Source organism: Sturnus vulgaris, chromosome 5 (assembly GCF_052056855.1).
Source record: "Sturnus vulgaris isolate bStuVul1 chromosome 5, bStuVul1.hap1, whole genome shotgun sequence".
Taxonomy (NCBI): domain Eukaryota; kingdom Metazoa; phylum Chordata; class Aves; order Passeriformes; family Sturnidae; genus Sturnus; species Sturnus vulgaris.
The window spans coordinates 40,450,366-40,462,526 of record NC_142247.1 but is presented as its reverse complement, the minus strand read 5'-3'; the positions used below and the strand labels follow the sequence as shown (position 1 = coordinate 40,462,526).

Sequence of the window (12,161 nt, the reverse complement as noted above, 5' to 3'; positions counted from 1 at the left end):
TGGCACATCCGACCCACAAAAACATAAGGCTTTGGTTGACACCGGCGCCCAGTGTACTCTGATGCCATCAAAGTATGTAGGAGAAGAATCCATCTCTATTTCTGGGGTAACAGGAGGATCCCAGCAGCTGACTGTAGTGGAGGCCGAAGTGAGTTTAACTGGGAACAGGTGGCAGAAACACCCCATCGTGACTGGCCCAGAGGCCCCATGCATCCTTGGCATAGACTATCTTAGAAATGGATACTTCAAAGACCCAAAAGGATATCGCTGGGCTTTCGGGATAGCTGCTGTAGAGACAGACGGCATTAGAAAACTGAGCACCTTGCCTGGTCTTGCAGATGACCCCTCTGCTGTGGGACTACTGAGAGTTGAAGAGCAACGGGTACCAATCGCCAGAACAACAGTACACCGCCGGCAATACCGTACTGACAGAGACTCAGTGATTCCCATCCATGAAATGATCCGTAAACTGGAGAGCCAAGGGGTGGTCAGCAAAACCCACTCACCCTTCAACAGCCCCATCTGGCCTGTGCGTAAATCTGAAGGAGAATGGAGATTGACCGTAGACTATCGTGCATTGAATGAGGTGACTCCACCGCTGAGCGCTGCTGTGCCGGACATGCTGGAACTGCAGTACGAGCTGGAGTCCAAGGCAGCAAAGTGGTATGCCACTATCGATATCGCCAATGCATTTTTCTCCATTCCTCTGGCAGCAGAATGCAGGCCTCAGTTTGCTTTCACCTGGAGGGGTGTGCAGTACACCTGGAATCGTCTGCCCCAGGGGTGGAAGCACAGTCCCACCATCTGTCATGGGCTGATCCAGGCTGCACTGGAGAAGGGTGAGGCCCCCGAACATCTACAGTATATCGATGACATCATTGTATGGGGCAGCACAGCAGGGGAAGTCTTCGAGAAAGGAGAGAAGATTATCCAGATTCTGCTGAAAGCTGGTTTTGCCATTAAGCGAAGTAAAGTTAAGGGACCAGCTCAGGAAATTCAGTTTCTAGGAGTCAAGTGGCAAGATGGACGTCGTCAGATCCCAACAGAGGTAATTAATAAGATCACTGCTATGTCTCCACCTACCAACAAGAAGGAAACACAAGCCTTCCTAGGTGCCATAGGCTTTTGGAGAATGCACATTCCTGAGTACAGTCAGATTGTGAGCCCTCTCTACCTGGTTACCCGCAAGAAGAACGATTTCCACTGGGGCCCTGAGCAGCAGCAAGCCTTCGCCCAGATCAAGCAGGAGATTGCTCATGCAGTAGCCCTTGGCCCAGTCAGGACGGGACCAGATGTGAAGAACGTGCTCTACTCTGCAGCCGGGAACCATGGTTTGTCTTGGAGCCTGTGGCAGAAGGTGCCTGGTGAGACTCGGGGTCGACCACTGGGATTCTGGAGCAGAAGCTACAAAGGATCTGAAGCCAACTACACTCCCACAGAGAAGGAGATCTTGGCCGCCTATGAAGGAGTTCAAGCTGCCTCAGAGGTGATTGGCACAGAAACACAACTCCTCCTGGCACCCCGACTACCAGTGCTGGGCTGGATGTTCAAGGGAAAGGTGCCTTCCACACATCACGCCACTGACACCACATGGAGCAAGTGGATTGCCCTCATCACTCAGCGCGCCCGTATTGGGAATCCAAATCGCCCTGGGATTCTGGAAATAATTACAAACTGGCCTGAAGGTGAGACTTTTGGATTGTCTTCTGAAGAAGAAGAGGAACAAGTGGCACGTGCTGAGGAAGCCCCACCATATAATGAGCTACAGGAGGCTGAAAGACGATATGCCCTCTTCACTGATGGTTCCTGCCGAATTGTAGGCACTAACCGGAAATGGAAAGCTGCAGTATGGAGCCCCACACGACAAGTTGCACAAGCTACCGAGGGACAAGGTGGATCGAGTCAGGTCGCAGAGCTAAAAGCCGTCCAGTTGGCTTTGGATATTGCTGAACGAGAGAAGTGGCCAAGGCTCTATCTCTACACTGACTCATGGATGGTAGCTAATGCTCTGTGGGGATGGCTGGATCGCTGGAAAAAGGCCAACTGGCAACGCAGAGGGAAACCCATATGGGCAGCTGAGATTTGGCAGGACATTGCTGCCCGAATAGAGAAACTGACCATAAAGGTTCGACACGTGGATGCACATGTACCCAAAAGCCGGGCTAATGAAGAACATCACAACAACGAGCAGGTGGACCGAGCTGCCAAAGTGAAAGTATCACAGGTGGATCTAGACTGGCAGCACAAGGGAGAATCATTCCTAGCTCGTTGGGCCCATGATGCCTCTGGTCATCAGGGGAGAGATGCGACGTACCGATGGGCCCGTGACCGAGGGGTGGACCTTACCATGGACAGTATCTCACAGGTCATCCACGACTGCGAGACCTGTGCCGCAATCAAACAGGCCAAGCGGGTAAAGCCTCTGTGGTATGGTGGACGATGGTCAAAGTACAGGTATGGGGAAGCCTGGCAAATTGACTACATCACCCTTCCCCAAACCCGCCAGGGCAAACGCTACGTACTGACCATGGTGGAAGCAACCACAGGATGGTTAGAGACCTACCCTGTGCCTCATGCCACTGCCCGGAACACCATCTTGGGCCTAGAAAAACAAGTCCTTTGGAGGCATGGTACCCCTGAGAGAATTGAATCAGACAACGGAACCCATTTCAAGAACGGTCTTATCAACACGTGGGCCAAAGAACATGGCATTGAATGGATATATCATATTCCTTACCATGCGCCAGCTGCCGGGAAAGTTGAACGGTGTAATGGACTCCTTAAGACTACTTTGAAAGCACTTGGTGGTGGAACCTTCAGAAATTGGGAAATGAACTTGGCCAAAGCCACCTGGATGGTTAACACTCGAGGGTCCATCAATCGAGCCGGTCCTGCCCACTCTGAACCCCTGCACACAGTGGATGGGGACAAGGTCCCAGTGGTACACATGAAAGGTATTTTAGGAAAGACTGTTTGGATTAATCCCACCACAGGCAAAGGCAAACCAATCCGTGGGATTGTTTTTGCTCAAGGACCTGGTTACACTTGGTGGGTAATGCAGAAAGATGGGGAAACCCGTTGTGTACCGCAAAGAGACCTAATTTTTAGTGAGAACTGTATGTAAGGTTTCATTTTGTATTATATATCTGTAAGAGGGTATTGGTTTGGGTGTGATGTAGATGGTAATAGAATAAGGGGTGGATTATGTCCTGGGGTACAATGCAAAAATGTGTATTCTATCACCATCTGTTAAAATGTGGGAGGGGTGGTGATCCTTATCTCTGTGGGAGATATCCTCTGCTGATGTGCCATCTGATAAGATGGGGGGATGATCATCGTTATCTATTCACAACCCATCCCTCCTCCAGAAGATATATTCTGTTAATGGGCCATTAAGTCCTATTGTGTGACTGATAAGATTACATCACCCCATTGGGAGATGCCCCAACCAGGGGCAGGAGCCAAGCCTTTCCTACCTAGATAAAAAACTGGGGTTTGGGACCCGAGGGCAGACCTTTCCACTGGATCCCAGAGGAAAGTCGGACCTTTTTCCACATCATCGCTGGATCTTCGGAGGAAAACTGCACCTTCTACAGGAGCACTGCTTCAACAGAACCACATCTGTCATCCAGGAGGACTGCAGCCACCATTTATACGGACTGCTACCAACACCCTGACTGACAGGGTGTCAGGTTGTATTTCTGACTGTGTTGGTGGTTGTTTCTTTTATATTATTGCATGTATTTTATTTTTTTTTTCTCTTTTCTCCTATTAAATTGTATTACTGACTTGGAGTCTCGCACTGGTTTTACTTTCAAACCAACACACCCAGCTATTGAAGTATTAACAAAAAAAGAACAAGATGTCATCTAGTAGTTGCCCTGTAACTAAACTAGAATCAGCTATAGGGAGTACTGTCAACTTGGGAAATTTGCAACTTGCTTTTTAGTTCTTTTTCTAACTAGTGATGCACTCAGAAAATGTTTGATTGTATATTCAGAAGCATGTAACAGAGTTCATAACATTTAAAATGCCTTTAGTTGCTGCTGTTAGTGATGATCCAGAAAGTTTCAAACAAATAGAACTTGGTTTAATGTTTCTCTTTTTTTCTCTACCATCCCTCCCCTTTTAACATTATGTTTAAAAAAAAAATTATAACATTTTTATTTATGGCATCAGTGGTTGCACGCACAGTTACCACAGGAACAGACTCAAATTTGCAATGATGTAGGAGTATCACTTTTATCCTACATAAGTCATCATCCAAAATTCTTGTAAAATGAGCGTATATCAGTAGCTGAGAAACTCAGGATTATGTATTTTCCTTACATGCTGTCCTTTTTTAACATATTGGAAAAACACATCGCAAGAAATCTAAAAAAGGAACAAGTGATTAAAGAGGTCCATTTAATTTAATCTACATATGAGGAAATCAGAGATTATGAAGTGAGAAAAAAAGCTAGGGAAAACCTAATGTTTTATATGAACACTAAAATTATCCTAGACACCATACACTTACTACATTTGGGCAGGCCTCAGTAGAACTGGAGTGGCTGTGATCCCTAGATGACCTACACCTACTTCTGCTTAAACTCTTTTTAGCTGTAAACATATTTATGAAACACGTCAGTTTATTAACAAATTAAAGTCTTTTGAGATATTTTTAACACAAATAAATTAATGTCTTTTCACAAATGAAAATAGAAGAGTTCTCTTTCTAGACCCTTCCATTTACCAATCAGGTAAAAATATCTCTGATTTCTAGAGATAATTTCTGTCATGTAAAACGGTTACATTTTGATTCTTGAATAAGAAACTCTCCCCATCCTTTCTTTGCTGATGCTAGGAAACTACAGATTATTGAAACATGCTTCTCTTTTCCAAACAATTTCTCCTATCAAGTTTCTTAAATTTAACTAGATAATATGCCATCCTTGTTAGAATGAGGGCATTTTTCACAATAAAATTTTACAAGGAATAATGTAAACCTGAAAAATTGTACTTCTGTTATTATAAACAATTCCTCTGACTCCTACCAGTTAAATGTACTCTCTCTTCAGTATGTTCATCTTAGAGCAAACAGCTGTGAGACACCGTGCCAAGCCTTTTCTTCTCTTTATTTTCCATTTCCATCAGCAGGTTTTTTATTAGCAAGGACAGTGAGGAACATAAACAGTTGCTGTATAAACAGTGTTGACAGTAGCTACCTAGCTGACTTCACGCCTCTTAGAATTTTTTCAAATTCATCTATGTTTAAATAACTCCTTCACACTTTTAAATATACACCAATGAAAAAGCATTATTTTAGAAATACACATTCAAGTCAGCCAAAGCAAAATTGGGAATATTGTTTAAACAAACCTTGAACCGGGAAGACGCTGATTTCCTGGAGCCACCCTGCCAGCAGCACCTGCTGTGACCGAGATACTCTGGGCAGAATAGACCAGCTAATGGCAGGCTCAGGGCAGGAAAGCAGCAGATGTTGTTTATATTGACTCTTGCAAGGCTTTTGACATTGTCTCCCATAAATTCCCCACAGACAAACTGATAAAGTACAGACTACAGAAATGGATAGTGAGATAGACTGAAATCTGGCTGAACTGCTGGGCTCAAAGGGTTGTGATCAGCAGGAAGTCTAGCTAGAGAACAGTCTGCAGGTGTACTCCAGAGATCAGTACTAGGGCCAGTTCCCTTTAACTAGCTCATTAATGGCCTGGATGATGGGATACAGTGCACCCTCAGCAAGTTTCCGGATGACACCAACTGGGAGGAGCAGCTCACAGACCAGCCGGTTGCAATGGCATTCAGAGGGACCTTGAAAAGCTCAGCCACAAACCAACAGGAATTTTATGAAGTCCAACAAAGGGAAGTAAAAACTCCTGTACCTAGGGAGGAATAACCCCAAGCACCAGAACAGGATGAGGGATGATCAGCTGGAAAGAAACTTTGCAGAAAAACACCTAGGGCTCCTCATGGGCTCCAAGCAAGACCATAAGCCAGCAGTGTACCCTTGCAGCAGGGAAGGCCAAAAGCATCTTGTGCTGCATGAGGAAAACATGTTGTCAGCAGGTCAAGATCAAGATCATTGCACTCCATTCAGCACTGCTGAGCCCCTGAAGGGCTGTGTCCACTCATGGACTGTGCAGTACAAGCACACATGTGCATCCCAGAATGCAATCCAGTGTAGGAGTGCCAAAATAATTAAAGGATTGGAGCATCTGACATGGTGAGCCTGAAAGCACTGAGACTCCAGCCCGGAGAAGGCTCCAAGAGATCTTATCAATGTGTATAAAGACCTGAGGGGGACAGGGGTAAACAACACTTCTCAGTGGTGCCCAGCAACAGGGTAAAAGACAATGGGCACAACCTAAAACATATTAAATTCCACATAAGCAAAAGAAAGCCCTTTTCTACTCTATGGTTGTTCAACAGCTGTCCAAGCAGCAAGCTGTTTTACTTGATCAGGGCAGGTGTTGGACTAGACAATTTCCAGACACGCTTTCTAACCAGGTATGGTTCTTTGTGGAAGAGACAAAAGGAAGGAAAATTCATCTAAGTAATACAGACTGTGGGCTTAATGTCAATTGTTTTCTATGCACACACCAAGCCTGCAATAAGACAAAACAGTTGCCTGTGTCTGACTTCATCATATGAAGGTAAGTTGTTTATTTGACTTAGGAAAAGCCTCATTGTGCAGATACAACAAAATAAACTATTTTTCTCTCCCACGCTTTTCTGATGCCCAAGTCTGTAGGTCTAAACAGTATGAGAAACACCTAACATAGAGATTAAGGCCATGTATTTGTTTTCACCACTCAAATAATTCACCTTATTGTCTATTGAAATGTCCATTTGTAACAGCAAACTTCTGTCACTTTAATGAATTTCTGTGTGTCTCCTCCAGCCAGTACTCAAGCAGTAAAGCTAGTCTAACCAAAGCAGGGCAATGGGAAATCATCCTTCTCCTTTGATAAAGCCTCTTCTCTCACATCAACGTATTGACAGTTTTGTTTCACAACTGTAGGAAAAATGAGAGGAAACAAGAGAATGTCACAGAGAAAAGCTAGAACATCTCATTCATGAAGAGCAGGCACCTGTGCACTGACCCAATTAGGCATTCAAACACTTGTCACTTTGGAGTTGGCTGGTTGTCACTCATCCAATTAGCCCCAGGGGATCTATTGTATGGTGGTGTTCCCTGACAGGAGAGCTGGAGCAATGGAGGCGATGAAGGCACAGTGATAGGGTGCCAGGATCCTGGTGAGTAAGAGAGCCAGTAGCAAAGCCAAAGAACTTCTGAGCTTCCTTAACTTGTTTACCATCCAAAAAGCCTTTCAGAGACTTCAATGGTCTTTTTTTTTTCAGAGCAGTCTAGTTTAAAAACCTTACAGTAACAGTACTCTTTATCCAATTATGCATTTAACTCCTGAGTGACTAACACAAGAACCATTTCAGAAGAGGTAAAAAACAAGCAAACAAAATATCTTAATTGCAGGGAGAGATGCATTAAATGTTACTTTCAGTAGCACTGCCAGCAAGTAATTCAGAAGTTAAAATGATTCAGTGACCATCTCCTCACTTCTCTGCTTTAAACATATTACTGATGCTTTCAAATGCTCTGTCTGCTTGACCACATCAATTAGGGACAAAACACTTTACAACCATCCACAACTGTGTACTGTAAAAGATAGAAAAGTTCTGTTCTACTAAACTACATACAATACCACGTTCAAGCTCCCCAAATCAGATTTTTCATTTTAAAAAATCAGATACTAAACCATAGATGAGTATTCAGCAGCTACTACTCACTTCAAATAAAGCTATCTCTCTTCTAACGCTGACAGAGTTATGCAATACAAATACAAGAGCAGGGAGGAGTTCAAGAGGGATTGGGAAAAAGGTGTTAAGACCTAAACCATTGAAACAAAGATTTCAGAATGTTCCCGTCACTGAATCTGTGGTCTATGTTAGAAGAAAAAATTTCCAATTTTTTCGTACATATATCATGTTCCTTCTAAGTCTGTTTTTCCAGACATAATATTTCGCTAGTTGACTTGCCCCGACCTGTTCTCTCCAGTAAGGAACATCAGAGATGATTAGGGCTACCTGCAATTATATGAAACTATGAAATATTTGTAGCTGCTTTTCTAGTTAACATATTTTGATATGCCCTTCAGTTGAAATCTGAGCTGAAATTAAAAAAAAAAAAAATTACAGACTCTTAACTCAGACGTGAAAATGCAGGTAAATGCATAACATCTTATATTACTATCCTCGATAATACTTAACAGGAGCTAAATTGAAAGGTAGAAACTTAAGAAATAGAAAATCAATGCCAGTAGTTTGGGGGTTTTTTCCCACTTAACATGGGAAAATAAAATTTAGAGGGAAAAATTATCTTACCTTTATACAAATCACTTCTAAGAAAGTTGGTCTCTCTCTTTACTTTTCTTCCTTTTCTTATCTCCCGTATGACAAGTCTTTATGTTACTGCCCTGCCTGAAAAAATAATATACAACCTGAAGTATTTATAGAGACAAGTAATTACATTCACTCTTAAACTACAACAAATACTTCATATATGTCTTGATAAAGTTGCAATACTAAATTCAGTTAAGCCAAATGAAATGGTATTTTAATAGTAACTAAATATGTTGGGCCAAAGAAAAAACAAAAGCATTAGAAAGAAAAGCAGCTCCCTAGGTTTCAAAGTTGTGTTTTGCGTTCTCCAAAATAGCCACTTAGATCAGATCAAACCACAGCAACCACAGTTTATCCAGGTTCACTGCACCATTAGTTATAGTCAGTCAGTACTTCACAAAGCTTGAGCAAGACAATCAGGAAGCCCAACCACTTCTTTTCAGCGTTCAGTAACCCAACTTAAGGCACACTGGGTACCTCAGGACTAAACACTTCAGTCCTGTTTGTGCTACAGGTGCCCAAAATTCTAAAGACATCCACTGGAAGAGGTGGTAGCAGCTGACAGCAGGCCTCTGTTGCAGGAAAGTGTTTGGTCATAGACAGCACTTGCTGTGACTTAAGGGAAATTTGTAATTTATCTTAACTCCCAATTTCTAGGAGAATATCCTAAATTCCAGTGGAAGGAGGGGACTCACATCCCCTGCTACCCTCCTCCCCCAATTTAAAAGCACAAAACAAAGAAACAGAAGACAGCAGAGAGGTTTGTTTTGAATTCAGCTGCTACCTTCTTCATTTATTGACAAGAATTCTGCAGCCAGTTCCTCTCATCTCTTACTTTTTGTTACTTTTACCTATTTTAAACACATTTAATGTTTTGTTGAGAGCAAGTTGCCTATCTTCCCATGGTAGTGCATATGAGGAGTTGAACTTTCAAGTATAAACAAGGCTCAAGAAGGACCAGGAATTTTGAAAGCGAGCTTCAAAATCTTTCCGAGGACTCTCCTTATAGTCTTTTAGTTTTAACAGGTTTCTCCATCTACAAGCTCAGCTATGCTTGTCACAATATGCAGTCGTATGTCAGTGAACTGGTGATGAACTGCAATGAACAGCAACAAATTAGCATCACTGCAGCACCTGTTATTTTGTGTCCCACACATAAAAGTATATACATTTTATTTGTAGGACAGTGATTAAAGTTACTTGTTTCATCTTAACTGCAGATTGACGCTGTGTTGTAAAGTAAACCAAGAGAGACAGCAACATCTCAGCTTACAATGGTGATAAAGGAAGATCAGTTTAATTTCTCATCAAGTTGATAATTCAATCATACAATTTCTTTCCATATACTTTTAAAAGCCTTTTTATTGTTAGATTGGCCTGCCAGTTGGCCAAACCAGAACTGTTGACTAAAACTCTCTTGTAGCTATTTCTTTCAGTAACAAGCAACACTTCTCATAAATTGTTTTTATCACGCTCTTCCAAAACAACTTGTTGCTCTTACATAATAAAACATTGGAAACAACACATTATCTTTGTAACATGAGGAGTTTTGGCATACATACATAATTTATTTCACCGGGGTGAAATTCTCTTAGGAGAGTCACTTCATTGCCTTAATCTTCATTCAGGCACTCAAATCACTTCCAACCCCCTGCCTCTATATTCAGCTGGAAAAGCTGCCTGCAAACCAGCAGGACATGGATGAGCCAAAGTCAACAGAGAACTTGCATTCAGCAGTGCCACATGCATGCAGCTTCTAATTGACCACAGCACAGCCTGACACTGATCACACAGATCCCATTACACCAAGGCTCCAGCTGCATCCACCCTGCCATTCGTGCTGCTTCCTGGCTGCTTCAGTCCCCCAGCAAACTGTCTCCGAGACAAAACCTGGCTGTGCTTTAGGGAACGTTCCAACCTGAAGAATCCTTCCAAACAACAGCATGGGTAAGGCTGCCTTAAGTTTTGATTCTCCACTCTTGACAGCCCTGCAATTGCTGTGTTCCAGGCACTGCATCCTCATTTGTAGGCTCTGCCTGCGTCCATGGGACCCACTGGAGCAGACCCCAGGACTGAGAGTATTAGCCTGTAACATCACGACTTTGATGGGCTGCAACACAGCTCCCACTATCCCAGGTACTCTGAGCTAAAAGACACCAGCTACTTATCAGGGCTGCAGGAACACCACAGCACCCAGACCACGCTCAGATTATGGCCAGCCTTCTTTAAGAGACTCATTTTCTAAAGCATTAAAATGCAGATGTAGCCCAGCCTTTGCCAATCAGCCTACCTTGATGACATGTATTTGTCCCTGTATTCTTGTTTTTGCCATTTAAGAACATCCATAGCCTCAAAGGCTTTGTTTAAAAGTTAGGCATGTTCTGAAACACAGGGATGACTTGTATAAGACCTGATATAAGCAGAAAAACACAGCTCTGTTGACACCACGGGTCAACTTTTCAAAGCTTCTAAGATTCACTAAAAGAAGAGGAAAAACTGAGTAGGAAATAAAAATCAAGGAGAAGTGAAAAAATGATGGTTCTAAAACAAGTCCATAGATTAGATGAAATATATTTCATAAATTTAAAAACATATCTGGGGGTTGTATAATTTGCTTATATGACCTAGCATAATTAGCAAACTGTGGAAAAGTAAAGAGTTTTTAATTTTCCACACCTGACATTATGCTTACTGCATACTTATTTGTTCAGATATTGATGAAATAACTACAATTTACATAGTACTGTTGCTTTTCTTGTACAAGTGTTGACAGACTTCAGGGAAACTAAATTTAGAAAAAGAAATACATAGATTCCAATAGGTAACTATGCAAAAAGTTCAAATGTGAAAATTTCAAACTATTAAAAATCCATTTTTTAATTTCATAATCTGATTGGCTAAGTTGTTTTACAAAAAATGCACTCCAAAATATTCTTTAAAGTATCAAGACACTTTAATTTTTAATGTAACCTCAAAAAGCAATAGTGAGACAATATGCACTTTCTCATAAAATTAATAATGTATCTATATACACATATATATAATTCAGTTTCTGTTTATTTTACAATACTGTGCAAAGTTCTTCAATAGAAAAACTTTTCTTTGTGATATTTAATGTATTTAAGCACAGTTTTATGCAATTCAGTACTGCAGAGCTCCATTGTTCACCCTTGTGCAATTTCTTCCTCTTTCAGAGCTAAGGATTAATGAGGAGCTCTCAGAAAAGGAGAAACCACCCTGGGTTGGTTGATGAGGGCAATGATCCATCTTGCTGTCATATCTGTCTTATTTCTGGATGTGCCCAACCCCCCAGATGATTCTGCCAAAGTAATAATGGAAAAAAAAAAACTACTGAAAATACAACAAAAGTAGCTCTTTGTTTTTTCATTTCTTATATACACACCCTCATGAAAACACTTCCTAGAGTGGGCAGTCCATCCTAGATTATATTAACATCCGTAAGAACAATGCCCAAATTTTATTCACATTATACTAATCAAAACAGAGTACAGATTTCATCTGATCTTCAATATGTTGCAAAGTCATGCCCTTCTTTCTTGGATACATTTTATAATCTCATTCTTTCAATTCCTAGGCTATTAATCAAAGTTGAATGTTTCAGGAAGTTACATAGCTTAGGTTTATTCTTCTGTTCAAAGCTATAACCTGAATTTTTTTATGATACTTCATCCCACTAAATCAAACTAACTAATACCAAGGTACATAAATCTCAACTATTT

At 41.8% G+C, this 12,161-nt stretch overlaps 1 protein-coding gene across 48 annotated transcripts in view; it reads right to left on the bottom strand.

Annotated features, from left to right (window-relative positions):
- The window catches only part of NRCAM (neuronal cell adhesion molecule), a 152,115-nt gene that overhangs the window by 99,144 nt on the left and 40,810 nt on the right, over positions 1 to 12,161 (bottom strand). For 43 of the 48 annotated variants that reach the window (XM_088165528.1, XM_088165529.1, XM_088165531.1 and 40 more), the window contains exon 2: positions 8,404 to 8,499. The exons of the other annotated variants lie outside the window; for them this stretch is intronic. The gene's annotated coding sequence lies outside the window, so the exon portion shown is untranslated. The remainder of the gene's footprint in view (positions 1 to 8,403; positions 8,500 to 12,161) is intronic. 48 annotated transcript variants of the gene reach the window in all.